Raw genomic sequence first — 16,077 nt, 5'->3', positions numbered from 1 at the left:
AGCTCGCTCAAACTCATGTTCATTGAGTTGATGATGCCATCCAACTATCCAACTATTGATCTCACAAAAATAAAAAGGTTTCAAGAGAATACTAAAATATTTTTTATAAAAACAAATTAGATAATCTAGATAAAATAGAAAATTTCTAGAAAGATATAAACTACTGAAACTTAATCAAGAGGAAATTTTTAAAATCTGAATAGAATGAAAGCAAATAAAGAGATTGAATTAGTAGTCAAGTACTTGCCACCCAGAAAAGCCTAGGACTTAGGTTTCACTGGTGAATACAATACAATCAAACGTTTAAAGGGACTTAATATCAATCCTTTTCAAAACCTTCCAAAAATTAGAACAACATATGAAAAGAATTATACACCATGACCAAGTAGAATTTAGTTCAGGAATGCAAGACTTGTTCCGCTTATAAAAATTAATTAATATAACACATCATATTAGGATATGGGCTGCCCTGGTGACTCAATGGTAAAGAATGCCTACCAGTACAGGAGACGGGGGTTCAATCCCCAGATCGGGAAGATCCCCAGAGAAGGAAATGACACCCCACTCCAGTATTCTTGCCTGGGAAATCTCATAGACAAACGAACTTGGTGGTCTACGTTCTATGGGGTCGCTAAGTCAGACGTGACTTAGCAAATGAGCACCAGCATGGTTATTAGAATAAAGAACAAAACCCACAAGATCATCTCAGTAGATGCAGAGAAAGCATTTGACAAAATCCAACAGCTCTCTATGATAAACTCAACAAGCTAAGAGTAGAACTTTCCCAACATGATAAAAGATATCTGTTAAAAACCCATAGCTAATATTATGTTTAATGGTGAAAGACTGACGGAATGCTTTCCCACTAAGATCAGGAGCAAGAAAAAGACATCTACTCTTACCATTACTATTCAACATTGGAATTTCTAGCAGTGAAATTAGGCTCAAAAGAGAAATAAAGGACATTCAGATTGGAAGGAAAAAAAAAAAAAACAAACATGTCTACAAAAGACATGATCATGTATATAGAAAATTCTAAGGAATTCACAAACAGATACAAAATTGTTAGAGCTAATAATTGAGTTCAGCAAGGCTGCAGGATACAAAATCAATTTATAAAAATCAGTTATATCAGTTATATTGCTACACACCAGCAATGAATGATACAAAAATAAAATTAAGAAAATTCTACCTTTAGTTGCATCAAAGAGACATGTAAAAATTAACTCAAAATGGATCAAAGACTTGAATGTAAAATCTACAACTATAAAACTCTTAACAAGAAAATGTATGTGTAAATCTTTTTGACCTTGGTTTAGGGAATAGTTTCTTAGATATGACACCAAAAGCACAAGCAACTAAAAGGAAAAAAAAAAGGCAGAACTTGGACTTCAGTAAAATTTTTGTGCTTAAAAAGACCCTGTCAAGAAAGTAAAAGACATTAATTCAATAGAAAAGTAAGTCATCATCCAGGTTCAGCTTTAATTTCAACAAAAACACAGTAGTAGTTGTAATTAAATTTGGGAGACAAGTTCAATTTATCTTTCTACAGATATGTGAACAAAACCACTCATTCCAAAGTGTTCCATAATCTTGTCCCAGCTAACATAAAAAGATTATGTTCTATTCAAGAACTCCCAAAACCTCACTAAAAATCCAGTCTGGATTATAGAACATAAACTGGGCAGGTCTTCTATACCCAAATTTGTAAGAAGATAACATATAACATAAATTTTAAAAAGAAAATGAAAGACAACTCACAAAAATAATTGCAAATCACATACCTAAGAAAGATCTAGTACCTGGAATATATAAAGAACTTTCACTTGTAAATATTTTTTTAATCCATTTCTTAAATGAGTAAAGGATTAAAATGGGCACTTCTCCAAAGAAAGTATGTAAATATTCAGTAAGTATATGAAAAGAAGGTTGACATCATCAGTCACAGGCAAATACAAATCAAAACCACACTGAGACACCACTTCACACCCATTAGGATGACTATAATAAAGAAGATGATTAAATGAGTGTTGATGGAAATGTAGAGAAACTGAAGCCTTCATATGTGGCTGGAGAATGTAAAATGGGGAGCTGTTGTGGAAAACAGTACAGCAGTTTCTCAAAAGTGAAAAGTAGCATATGGCTCAGCAGTCCCCTTCCAAGAGACTTGAACATACCTGTCCACACAAAACCTTGTACACAGATGTTCCTAGCCACATTGTTTATAAAAGCCAAAATACAGAAACAGTCCACATGTCCATCAACATGAATGAGGAATGGACAAACAACATGTAGCTTATCTACACAATGGGATCTTATTGGGTCGTAGAAAGGAATGAAATGCCAATACACGCTGCAACATGGATGAACCGTGAAGAGATGATGCCAAATGAAAGAAGCCAGTCAGAAAGGCTGCATATTGTACAGCTCTATTTATACAAAATGTCCAGAACAGGCAAAATCCACAGAGATAGAAAGTATATTAGTGATTGCTAGAAAAGGGGTGGGGCAGGAGGGAATGGACAGTGACCTCTAATAGGTACAAAGTTTCTTTTTGAGGTGAGGAAAATGTTCTGAAATTAGATAATGGTAATAGTTGCACGACTCTATGAATACAATGAATTTTGCACTTCAAAAGGGTAAATTTCATGCTGTGTAAATTATATCTCAATTTTAAAATATGCTAAGGAAATTCCCTGGCAGTCCAGTGGTTAAGACTCTACTCTCCAATGCAGGGGGTGCAAGTTCAATCCCAGGGAACTAAGATCCCACGTGCACAGGGTGTGGTCACAAAGTTAAAATAAATAAATAAATATGCTAAGAAGTATGAGCAAATAAAGTATATCCCAGGAATGCAAGGTTGGCTTAACATTGAAAAAATCATATAATGTAAATATTATAAAATGAAATAATGGGGACAGATCATGGAATTATATCAATAGATTAAGAAAAAGCAAAATTCAAGAAACAGAAATTCAAGATGAAGGCTCTCAACAGACTAGAAATAGAAGAGAATTTCCTCAACCTGATAAAAGAAAATCTATATAATATAAAACCCTATAGCTTACTTTCTACTTGATGATAATAGACTGAATGTTTATCTCTTCAGGTTAGAAACAAGGCAAGAATGTCAACTCTCAATACTTTTATTTTACACAAAGACACAAGCAATAAAGCAAAACAAACAAAAAAAAGCAAATGGGTTGGAAAGGAAAATGTAAAACTGTATCACAAAAATCATAATCATCTAAGAAAAGCCTAAGAAATCTACATAAAATCTACTTGAATGAATAAGTGACTATAGCAAGGTTTCAAGTATCCTCATTTATGTAGTCACCCAAGAAAAATGAAAGTATACTCCCACCATTCATATGTATATTAATATGCAGAGACATTTTACTCATAATAGTCAAAACTTGAAGACAGCTCAAATGTCCAACAGCAGGTGAATAAATAACAGACTGCCCATGGAGGAGATATTTTTGTTCAGGGGCCAGTGGCTACTGAACCTTTGCCCTATGGATCCAGGAGAGAGTGGAGAGGAAGACAATGGGGTGAAAAGGTAAGTGATACTGACCTGGCCTGGAGATGTCTAGTCCAGAATCAAAGAACACTTGGTTGAGAGGTAGAGAGGAGAGTTGCTTAGCAAGAGAAGAGTGAAGGTCACAGAAAGCATGTGAGATTTGAGTAGAAACCTCAGAAAAGAAAGGTGAGCCTGGCACAATAGCTTTGAGGAGGGTGACTTTGGGGAGAAACTGTGTCAAGAAGACTTCAGAAAGCTGATACGTGATGTGCTTTCCTCTTCTTAATACTTCTTTTGGATGAGACTGTTCCAAAATAAGACCAGATCTACTGGGGGCTCTATAAAATGAGTGTAACGACAGTAATAGCACAAAATGCTTACTAGGCACAATCACTGTGCTAAGTTATTTAAATATGTTCACTATTATGTGAAAGTCATTCAGTCATGTCCAACTCTTTATAGTCCATGGAATTCTCTGGGCCAGAATACTGGAGTGGGTAGCTGTTTCCTTCTCCAGGGGATCTTCCCAACCTAGAAACTGAGCCCTGGTCTCCTGCATTGCAGGCAGATTCTTTACTATTTAAGCCACCAGGGAAGCCCATTAAGAGGTGGGTACTGTAATTCCCATTACGTAGATGAGGAAACTGAGGCACAGAGTTTTAAGTGCCGTGCCCCAAGATCACATGGTTACTAAGCAACAGAGTCAGAGCATTTGATTGTATATTCAAATTCAAAGCTAAGTAGCGTTTCCCTTTTCTCATCTTCTTCCAAGGAACTCTCTCCACACCCTTTCAGGATTCAGTGGATGGAGGGGGTGGTGCTGAAAAGTGATCTGATGGATCTCACGTTCTCAGAGCACCTTATGTCCAACTGAACTCATATATCCAGACAGAAAGACTCAGCCAGGCCAGAGAACAAGGGATCCACCCATCGTTGAAGTTACTTCCCACTGTTTGTCAGTACCACCTCCAGGGAGCCATGAACTAATAGTGTATAAGCTCCATAATTATCTGATTTTAGTGCAAACATGTTGCTTTAAAAATACAGCATTATTGGGACTTCCCTGGTGGTTAAGAGTCTGCCTTGCAGTGCATTGGGTGCAGGTTTGATCCCTGCTTAGGGAACTATGGGCTTCCCTGGTGGCTCAGACAGTAAAGCGTCTGCCTGCAATGCAGGAGACCTGGGTTCAATCCCTAGGTTGGGAAGTTCCCCTGGAAAAGGAAATGGCAACCCACTCCAGTATTCTTGTCTGGAAAATCCCATGGATGGAAGAGCATAGCAGGCTACAGTCCATAGGCTCGCGAAGAGTCGGACACAACTGAGTGACTTCATTTTCCTTCTTTCTTTCAGGGAACTAAGATCCCATATGCCACAGAGCAACTAAGCTTGTGCACTCTGGAGTCCACATGCCACAACTGGAGAGTCCGTGGGCCACAATGAAAGATTTTGCAGCCAAATACTTAAAAAAAAAAAAAAAAAAAGCAGCAGCACATTTTTGTTATCTTATCCTGATATAACTGTATTTTTAAATCTAGTCACCAACTAAAAAATGGAATGGCCTCTCTCTTGATCTTGAGAGGCCATGATCCTTTTTCACTTGTTTGCAAGGGGCAGGAAAGAGGGGAGCCTTCCTGGAGCAGCTCTGATGCTCAGCTCCCCGAGGCTCTGAAGTCAGTATGGCTACACCCACTGGCTGAAGGAGTTCCAAAACCTGGGGACTGAGAAGCTGCATGGAACAGAGCACATCTGTCTAGAGGTTTCCTGAACTTTGAAGGGTTTGTAAGGAGGTCTTCAGGTCCAGACTGATGCGGGGAATCATTGCCACATTAAGGTGCATGGTCTTTAATTCAGGGGTTCTTATCTGGGGCAGTTTTGCTCCTCCTCCCAGGGGACATCTGGCAAGGTCTGGAAACTTTTTTAAAAATTTTATTTTATTGAGGGAATTCCCTGGCACTCCAGAGATTAGGATTCTGAACTCTCACGCCCAGGTTTAATCCCTGTTGGGGAACTAAAAATCCCATAAGTTAATTAGCAAGGCCAAAAAACATTGTTTTAAAATTTTATTTTATTGAAGTATAGTTGATTTACAATGTGTTCATTTCTGCTGTATAGCAAAGTGATTCAGTTATACATTTATATATATATCCTTTTTCATATTCTTTTCTGTTGTGGTTTTCACAAAAAATTGAATATAGTTCCCTGTGCTATTCAGTAGGATCTTGTTATATATCCATTCTGTATATGCTGTTAATAAAGCTAGTGGATGCAATGGAATTCCCGTAGAGCTATTCAAAACCCTGAAGGATGATGCTATCAAAGTGTTGCACTCAATAGGTCAGCAAATCTGGAAGACCCCAGCAGTGGCCACAGGACTAGAAAAGGTCAATCCTCATCCCAATTCCCAAGAATGGTAGTACTAAAGAATGTTCTAACCATTAGGCAATTGCACTCATCTCCCATGCTAGTAAGAGCATGCTTAAAATCTTGTATGATAGGTTTCAGCCTTATACAAACCAAGAACTTCCAGAAATCCAAGCTGGGTTTAGAAAGGGCAGAGGAACCAGAGATCAAATTGCCAACATTCGTTGGATTATAGAGAAGGCAAGGGAATTCCAGAAAAACATCTATCTCTGTTTCATCGGCTATGCTAAAGCCTTTGACTGTGTGGATCATAACAAACTGTGGAAAGCTCTTAAAGAGATCGGAATACCAGACCGTCTTACCTGTCCCCTGAGAAACCTGTAGGTGGGCCAACAAACAACAGTTAGAATAAGAACAGAACAGTATGGAACAACTGATTGATTCAGGACTGAGAAAGGAGTATGACAGAGCTGTCTGCTGTCACCCTGTTTATTTAACCTATACGCTGAGCACATCATGAAAAATGCAGTACTGGATGAGTTACAAGCTGGAATCAAGATAGGAGAAACATCAACAATCTCAGATATGTGGATGTGAAGTGAGGTGAAGTGAAAGTTGCTCAGTCGTGCCTGTACTCTTTTCAAGCCCATGAACTGTATATAGTCCATGGAATTCTCCAGGCCAGAATACTGGAGTGGGTAGCCTTTCCCTTCTCCAGGGGATCTTCCCAACCCAGGGATCGAACCCAGGTCCCCTTTATTGCAGGCAGATTCTTTACCAGCTGAGCCACAAGGGAAGCCCCAGATATGCCAATGATACCACTCTAATGGCAGAAAGTGAAGAGGAACTAAAGAGTCTCTTGATGAGGGTGAAGGAGGAGAGTGAAAGAGCCAGCTTAAAACTAAATATAAAAAAAACTAAGATCATGGCATCCAGTCCCATTACTTCATGACAAATAAAAGGAGAAAAGGTGGAAGTAGTGACAGATTTCCTCTTCTTGGGCTCTGAAATCACTGCAGATGGTGACTACAGTGAAATCAGAAGGTGACTGCTTCTCTGCAGGAAAGTTGTAGCAAACATAGACACTGTGTTGAAAAGCAAAGACATTACTCTGCCAACAAAGGTCCATATAGTCAAGGCTATGGTCTTCCCAGTGGTCACATACGGTTGTGAGACCTGGACCATAAAGAAGGCAGAGCACCAAAAAATTGATGCCTTCGAACTGTGCTGGAGAGGACTCCTGAGAGTCCCTTGGATAGCAAGGAGATCAAACAAGTCAATCTTAAGGGAAATCAACCCTGAATACTCAATGGAATGACTGATGTTGAAGCTCCAGTATTTTGGTTACCTGATGCAAACAGCTGACTCATTGGAAAAGTCCCTGATGCTGGGAAAGATAGAGGGCAGAAGGAGAAGAGGGTGTCAAAGGATGAGATGGCTGGATGGAATCACCAATGCAATGGACATGAACTTGGGCAAACTTCAGGAGATGGTGAGGGACAGGGAGGCCTAGCATGCTGCAGTCCATGGGGTCGCAAAGAGTCAGACATGACTGGACGACTGAACATATAATAGTTTACATCTGCTTAGCAAGATCTGCCAGCAAATTTGGAAAACTCAGCAGTAGCCACAGGACTGGAAAATGTCAGTTTTCATCCCAATCCCCAAAAAAGGCAATGCCAAAGAATGCTCAAACTACCGCACAATTGCACTCATCTCACATGCTAGTAAAGTAATGCTCAAAATTCTCCAAGCCAGGCTTCAGAAATATGTGAACTGTGAACTTCCAGATGTTCAAGCTGGTTTTAGAAAAGGCAGAGGAACCAGAGGTCAAATTGCCAACATCCACTGGATCATCGAAAAAGCAAGAGAGTTCCAGAAAAAACATCTAGTTTTGCTTTATTGACTTTGCCAAAGCCTTCGACTGTGTGGATCACAATAAACTGTGGAAAATTCTGAAAGAGATGGGAATACCAGACCACCTGACCTGCCTTTTGAGAAACCTGTATGCAGGTCAGGAAGCAACAGTTAGAACTGGGTATGGAACAACAGACTGGTTCCAAATAGGAAAAGGAGTCTGTCAAGGCTGTATATTGTTACCCGGCTTATTTAACTTATATGCAGAGTACATCATGAGAAACGCTGGACTGGAAGAAGCACAAGCTGGAATCAAGATTGTCAGGGGAAATATCAATAACCTCAGATATGCAGATGATACCACCCCTATGGCAGAAAGTGAAGAAGAACTAAAGAGCCTTTTGATGAAAGTGAAAGAGGAGAGTGACAAAGTTGGCTTAAAGCTCAACATTCAGAAAACGAAGATCATGGCATCCGGTCCCATCACTTCATGGCAAATAGATGGGGAAACAGTGGAAACAATGGCTGACTTTATTCTTCTGGGCTCCAAAATCACTGCAGATAGTGATTGCAGCCATGAAATTAAAAGACACTTGCTCCTTGGAAGGAAAGTTATGACTAACCTAGACAGCATATTAAAAAGCAGAGACATTTCTTTGCCAACAAAGGTCTGTTTAGTCAAGGCTATGGTTTTTCCAGTAGTCATGTATGGATGTGAGAGTTGGACTATAAAGAAGCTGAGTGCAGAAGAATTGATGATTTTGAACTGTGGTGTTGGAGAAGACTTGAGAGTCCCTTGGACTGCAAGGAAATCCAACCAGTCCATCCTAAAGGAGATCAGTTCTGGGTGTTCATTGGAGGGACTGATGTTGAAGCTGAAAATCAAATACTCTGGCCACCTGATGGGGAGAGCTGACTCATTTGAAAAGACCCTGATGATGGGAAAGATTGAGGGCAGGAGGAGAAGGGGACAACAGAGGATGAGATGGCTGGACGGCATCACCGACTCAATGGACATGGGTTTGGGTGGACTCTGGGATTTGGTGATGGGCAGGGAGGCCTGGTGTGCTGTGGACTCCGGGATTTGGTGATGGGCAGGGAGGCCTGGTGTGCTGTGGTTCACGGGGTCGCAGAGAGTCAGACATGACTGAGCGACTGAACTGAACTGAACCCAACTGAAGCAAGATCTGGAAACATTTTCGGTTTTCGTAACTGGGGAATTTTACTGGCATCTAATGCACAGGGATCAGAGATAGATGCAGCTAAACAGCCTACAATAGCCCCTACAGAAAAGATTAATCTGTCCAAATGTCAAAATGTTAAGAAATCCGATTTAACCCTTTGGGGCCGACACATTCAGGGCGGCCACTGCCTCCTAAGAGGCTTCCTACAAAGCCCAGATAAGAAGAGGGTTGGACTACAGGCCCTGCCCATGCCTTCAGGGGGAATTTCCCTACCATCACCTGGCCACCCACTCTGGCCCCTTTGCTGGAGTGCTCTGCCTTCAGGTAAATATTTTCCCTGCTTGTTTGGGAAACTTTGAGAAAAATCCCCTTTAGCCATCTTGTGAGCATTGAAGATGCACCATACTGTGCTTTGTGCTTTACCATCAAAAAAAAAAAAAATTTTTTTTTTAATAAGGCAGCTAGGGGATTTTTATTATTTTTACTCAAATAGCTAACAAGCAGCCGTCAGCTCTTAAGATTTCAAAGATGGTACATCCAGCAAGGTGCTCAGAGAGAGCTCGGAAAAAAAGAGTGGGTTTTTGGTGTCAGTGTGTTCATGGCCTAGATGGGAGGGGTGATAACTCAGGAATTCTGACCTGGGTCGGGGTGGCCTGCAAGGGTGGGCAGCAGCTGACGAGAAGACCTCCCGCCTAACCGCCACCAGTGAGGAGCCCTTGGGGACCTGGCGGACATTTGCCTGCACTCGCAGAAGAGTCTTCTCTCCTCTTCCTGGGTTTCGTCTTTACTAACTAGACAGGGGGCTATCAGGGAACAAGAGGCAGAGAGCTCTAGGAATGTGAAACTCCTCTCTGAGGAAAAGGCACAGGGGCTTGAAAGTGCACTGATGCCTCTTGAGCACCTGCTTTCTCCTAACCATCCCTGACTTTCATCCCCCTCTAGGGCCAATGACGCCCGCCCCCTCAACCCTTCTGCATAACCTGCTTCGGTGGACCGGACCCTGGGGCTCACACATACAGGCCCTGTGTCAGCTCAAATCAGATGAGGAAAATAGATTTGGAGCCGATTAACCCCAGGGCGTGGAGGCCTTTGTGTCCAGGGCAGGTGAGAGAGGATGAATAGAGATCAAAGAACTGGGTGGAGAAGCTTAACTGGACTCTGAGGCCATGATGGAACCCCTCCTGGAGAAATGGGCTCTACAATTTCCCCTCCATCCAGTGGCTTCATGTTAGAACCACCTGGGGAGCTTTTTAAAAATTACCCAAGCTTGGACCAGTTATATCAGAATAACCGAGGGAGGTCCCAAGCAAGTATTTCCTTCCTTTTTTTCGACTTTGGGAGATTTTGTACCTCCTCCCAGGTAGGGAAGCTTGATTACTGAAATGACTATCCTGAAGGAAAAGTACCTAGTTCTTTGTTCAGCCCCTGACTCCCACCCCTAACCCCTGGGGGCACACCACCAACACTCAGGAAGTTTCTGCTTTGCTAGGTTCCACAGTTTCAACCCATTTTCTCAACAATTTGGTCAGAGCATCTCAGCTTTCGTAAAACAGGGGTCTTGGAAATGAACTGATTCAGTAGGAGTTGAGCTGAAGTCTATATTTGTGCTGGCACTGGAAACAGCAAAGGAATAGAAGTAGACTGGTGTGCATATAGCAAGCTTATGGCACTTAAAAAATATCGATTTTCAATTACCGTAAGAAGCCCATTTGCTTACAACATATCCTGCTAATTTTAAACAAGGCTCATCTGATAGGCACATGCGTTATGATTCTAGTTATTTACACACTGAAATAAATATATATTGGCAAATGGCTGCTGCCCTAAATTCTCAGAGTTACCTCTTTTCCCACTTCTCCCATCCCCTCCCTCAGCACCACTCCCTCTCCCACCTCTGTGATCCCACTACTCAAAAGTTATTTGCTTTCAAAAGTTATACTACTTTATATTATCCAGTACTCTTGCCTGGAAAATCCCATGGATGGAGGAGCCTGGTAGGCTGCAGTCCATGGATTCGCTAGGAGTCGGACACGACTGAGCAACTTCACTTTCACTTTTCACTTTCATGCATTGGAGAAGGAAATGGCAACCCACTCCAGTGTTCTTGCCTGGAGAATCCCAGGGATGGGGGAGCCTGGTGGGCTGCTGTCTATGGGGTTGCACAGAGCCAGACACGACTGAAGCGACTTAGCAGCAGCAGCAGCATAGTATGCCTCTCTCTCTGAAGTAACTGGAGAAGTGGCCAATCAGCCTATCAACATAGGTTTTAAAAAGTAACAATGTCTCTCATACTGCATTATAAATATAACTGTAATACAGTATACCTTAAAAGTTTTGTAACAATTCACTCACTCATTAGAGTATAAGCTGCTGCTATAAGCTAGGCTACCATAAAACAGTCATATTGCTTGTTTGTTCGTTATCTGTGCATGAATCATTATACCTGTAATAAACATGAATTTCTTTTTCACATGGTCTTTGCATTTTTGATGTCTAGTATTAGTTACATGTATAACATCTTTGTATCACATAAAGCAATATTGAGGTAGGTACTGACAGACGATTCATCTTATAAACAGATGATGTAAACTTACAGTATTGATAAATGAAATATAGTCCTATAAATGAATTTTCTCTTCCTTATGATTGTCTTAATAACATTTTCTTTCTTCTAGCTTACTTTATTATAAGAATACAGTATATAATACATATTACATACAAAATATGTGTTAATCATTTGTTTAGATTATCAGTAAGTTTTCCAGTCAACAGTAGGCTATTAAGTCAAAGATTTCGGAGAGTTGAAAGTTATATGTGGATTTTTGACTATGCAGGGGTCAGCACCCCTAACCCCTGAGTTGTTCAAAGGTCAACTCTACTTAGCTTCTGTGTCTGTTGTGAGGATTAAATGAGTCATTTTATGTGCCCAACACATAGGAAGTGAGACACAGCAAGGGTATGGACTGTTTACTGCTCAAGAGCCCTGACGGTAAGTCAAACAGGGGTTCACCAGTCCACGCCTTTTGGCTTGGGATTGCCTACCAAGAGGTGGCACTGTTTTCTAATTTGTACCAGGACCATGAAAGAACCAGCAAATGTTCTGACTGACAGACGTTAGTTGTCAGCAAAAGGGATTTAAGTGCCTTGCGAATGCTTTGTTGCTGTTCAGTCACTAAGTCATGTCCAGCTCTTTTGTGACCCCATGGACTGTAGCCTGCCAAGCCTCTCTGTCCATAGGATTTCTCAGGCAAAATACTGGAGCGGGTTGCCATTTCCTTCTTCAGTGGGTCATCCCAACCCAGGGATTGAACCCGCGTCTCCTGCATTGCAGGCAGATTCTTTACCACTGAGCCAGCAAGAAAGCTACCTTTTAGCATTATCCTTAGGCTCTGGGCTGATGTTGACTGAGCTGTTTTACATCAGTCACTTGGTGGCTTTGTAGTGTTCTCCAGAATAACCTCAGTGGGAATGCCAATATTCCAAGTCTTGCTGTGACCATTCAGATACTGTGTAATAAAAACTAGAAATTAAATGTAAAAATATTGACAATGTAAGAAGTTAAAAATAATGCATGGCAGCACTATGTATTACTTAGGTATACATAGAGATATGGTTCAAATAAAGAGAAACATGTAAGAATGATAAAACAACATTCTGGATAACCGTTACCTGGGTGGAGAGGGAACAGGGTTAGGGAAGGATTTATAGGGGCCTTCAGTTCTGTTCATCTTATTTATTATTAAGCTTAATGGTGGATATCAAGTATTTATTATTCCTTAATCTTAAATATTTAAAAATAATTAATAATCATTACTATTGAAGGAGACCATCTTTCTACATGAGAGCTAATTTTTCATTTCTGTCCTCATTAATCTCTGTTGAATATCAAAGCAATATATTGATTCGGAACCACAGAATAAAGCAGTCATTTATATAACAAGTGTTTACTGTTGAATGGTAGAAAGTTTAAAGAGTTAAGAACTTCACCTGAACATTATTACAGTTATTACATTATTATTACACTTCTGATAGCCTTTTTGGTTATTGGACTTTTCCTTCTTACTGTGGGGCTGGGGGTATCTGCCTTACTCAGACTTCCAATTTCTGCCATATAATAGGCACTGTGTGTGTGCTTAGTCACTCAGTCATGTCTGACTCTGCGACCCCATGGACTGTAGTCCACCAGGCTGCTCTATCAATGGGGATTCTCCATTCAAGAATACTGGAGTGGGTTGCTGTGCCTTCTTCCAGGGGATCTTCTAAACCCAGGGAAGAACCCTGGTCTCCTGCATTGCAGGCAGAGTCTTTACCATCTGAGTCACCAGGAAAGCCCCATACGTGGCATTAATCAATGTTAAATTAAACTGAATGAAACACAAACATGACAGCTTTTATCCTTACAGAGCTTTCAGTACACTAACAATGAGAAAAGATACAGGACAAGGTGGTCATGATAAGCGCCAGAAGTTATAGGCAAAGTTCTCTGGGAATTTATTCAGACATTAATTTCATTGACAGCTATTTCTTAGGCATCTACTGTGCCCTGGGTATGGGCTTCCCAGTTAGCACAATGGTAAAGAATCCATTTGCCAATGCAGGAGACGTGGGTTCAATCCCTGAGTTGGGAAGATCCCCTGGAGAAGGAAATAGCAACCCACTCTTGTATTCTTGCTGGGAAACCCCAAGGACAGAGGAGCCTGGTGGGCTACAGTCCGTGGGGTCACGAAAGAGTTGGACAAGACTGACCCAGTGGCACCCTGGGTATATAATTGTAAATAAGAGTGACGCAGTCCTCGGTTATTACTTGGCCCACTTCTCACCACCTTCATCACTACTTCACTGGTCACTTCACCAATATTCTTTATTTGGTTTCTTGCATTAATCCAATGCTGGCATCCTACCTGGCCTCTCTACTTCCGTTTGTTTCTCTACACTAAATCTCAACTGCTTCCAGAGAAATCCTGTTAAAACTCAAATTAGAGACTTCCTTGGTGGCTCAGTGGCTAAGAATCCATCTGCTAATGCAGAGGTCACGGGTTCAATCCCTGGTCTGGGAAGATCCCACATGCCTTGGGGCAACTAATCCCGTGTGTCACAACTACTGAGCCTACACGCTACAGCCCACAAGCTACAATTAGAGGAAGCCCGTGTGTAGCAACGAAGACCCAATACAGCCAGAACTAAATAAATAAATTAAAAAAAAAACCTAAAAACCCTAAATTAGAACTTATCACTCCTGCTCTAAAACCTCATCTGTGGGAGACCACAGACATGGCCACAATTCTTTAAATTCTTCCCATCAAGAGATGAAGTCTCTTTCTCAACCCAGAGCATCTGACCTGGCCTTGTAACTGTCTTTGTCCAGTAGAGTGTGGCAGAAGGACCATGGTGGGAAATCTGGGCCCCGGGAGGATTTGAATGCTTCTAGCCTTCCTCTTGGAATCTGAACGGCTGTGTTCACAAGCCTGGGATAGCCTGTTGAGGGATGAGAAGCCACGTGGAGCAGAACTGTCCTGGACAAGTTTGTCCTAGACCAGCCAATGATCAGCCAACCTACTGGGTATATGAGGGCACAGGACATGGAACTGTCCTGGGCAAGATGGTCCTAGACCAGCCAATGATCAGCCAACCTACAGGTATATGAGGATGCATGACAAGGTCCTGCTGAGACCCCCAGCTCCCGGGGGGAATATTCCAGATGATCCTCTCACTCGAAAGCTGACTAAATGGCTGTTGTTTTAAGCCACTGAGATTTCTTTCTTTCTTTCTTTGTTTTTTTTTTTTTTTTTTGTGGTTTGTCATGCAGCAAAACAAACGGATTCATCACCTCATTCAGAGAAACAGTCAAAATACTAACTATATCCTTACTTAGAACTGGGGACAACGTAGGTGCTCGATAAACACTTGCTGAATAAAACTCACAAATAGCGCTCACCTTCCAAAGAGGGAACACCCGGAGAAACAAAGTAAATAATTACTCAGTTAGATGAGTGCTGGGAACAGACAGTGGCTGAGGTAGAGAATCACAGCATCCAAGCGGGAGGGCAGGTCCTCTGGGAACTCCCCATCTCTTTCAGAACAAAAACCAAAATCCTTACAGTGGCCTCCGAGGCTGATGTAAACGCCTGGTACCTCGCTGACTTCACCTCCTGCCACTCACAGCTTTTCACTCCAGCTCCGCTGGCCTCCCTGCTGTTCCTCTCCCACCTCAGGTCCTTGCTGGAATGTTCTTCCCCTAGACACCCACACCATTCACTCCGTCTTTCCCTTCAGGGCTCTGCTCACTTGTCTCCCTTTCGGGAAGGCCTTTTCCAACCACCCTGCAAAAACAGCAACCCACTGACCCCCAGAATTCCCCACCCCTTGCCCGCTTTATTTTCTTCCCTGCCCCTTGTCACCTTCTGCTGTGTTAAATATTAACTCTTTTGTTTACTGTCTGCTTCTCCCACTCAAATACAACTTCCACGGGGGAAGGGATTTTGTTTTGCTCAATTTACCTCTAGGACAGTATTGTCTTAGGGCAGAAATTCAGCCAGTGGACAAAACATCCCTCAGGGGCCGTACTTCCTTTCAGTGAGGACTAAGCAAGGCAAATACTTAGCTTGGAGCCAAATGGGGAATAAGACAAGACATTTTTTGAAAGCCCGAATGCCTAGGTGTGTGGGGGATTGCTTACTGAGAACTTATCAAACATGCATGTAATAGGACAAGTGGCACTACAACTAACGATTGTCTTCATGGCATAATTTACAGTCTGCTGGGGCTTTGTAATCCACTTTTATTTGCTTCTTGAAACAGCCCTGAGAGGTAGGCAGAGAAGATTTTATCACCCTTCATTTACAGATAAATGAGTGAGCTATCCAAGGCCACAGACAGACCAAGGGATAGAGGGAGATTTCAAATCCTGATTATTTCAACTCCAAGTACAGTGCTCATTTCTGTGTCTGTGTGTGTTCAACTGTTCCTACACTCTGGGCTCTGACCTTGGGACCTTCATGAATCATTATGATTCCAGGCTGACCCGGATCCCCTGAAAGATTTTCAACACAGGAAGCATCTTTCCTCTAGAGAGAGCACCTGCCAAGAGGCATAGGCGATGAATAAATGCTTAGAACATTGATTCCAGGCTAGCCCCTGTGGCTTTCAGACCTA

This window comes from Oryx dammah, unplaced genomic scaffold, assembly GCF_014754425.2.
Source record: "Oryx dammah isolate SB20612 unplaced genomic scaffold, SCBI_Odam_1.1 HiC_scaffold_26, whole genome shotgun sequence".
In the NCBI taxonomy this organism is placed as follows: domain Eukaryota; kingdom Metazoa; phylum Chordata; class Mammalia; order Artiodactyla; family Bovidae; genus Oryx; species Oryx dammah.
The sequence above is the reverse complement of the archived record's forward strand: the minus strand, read 5'-3'. Positions refer to the sequence as shown.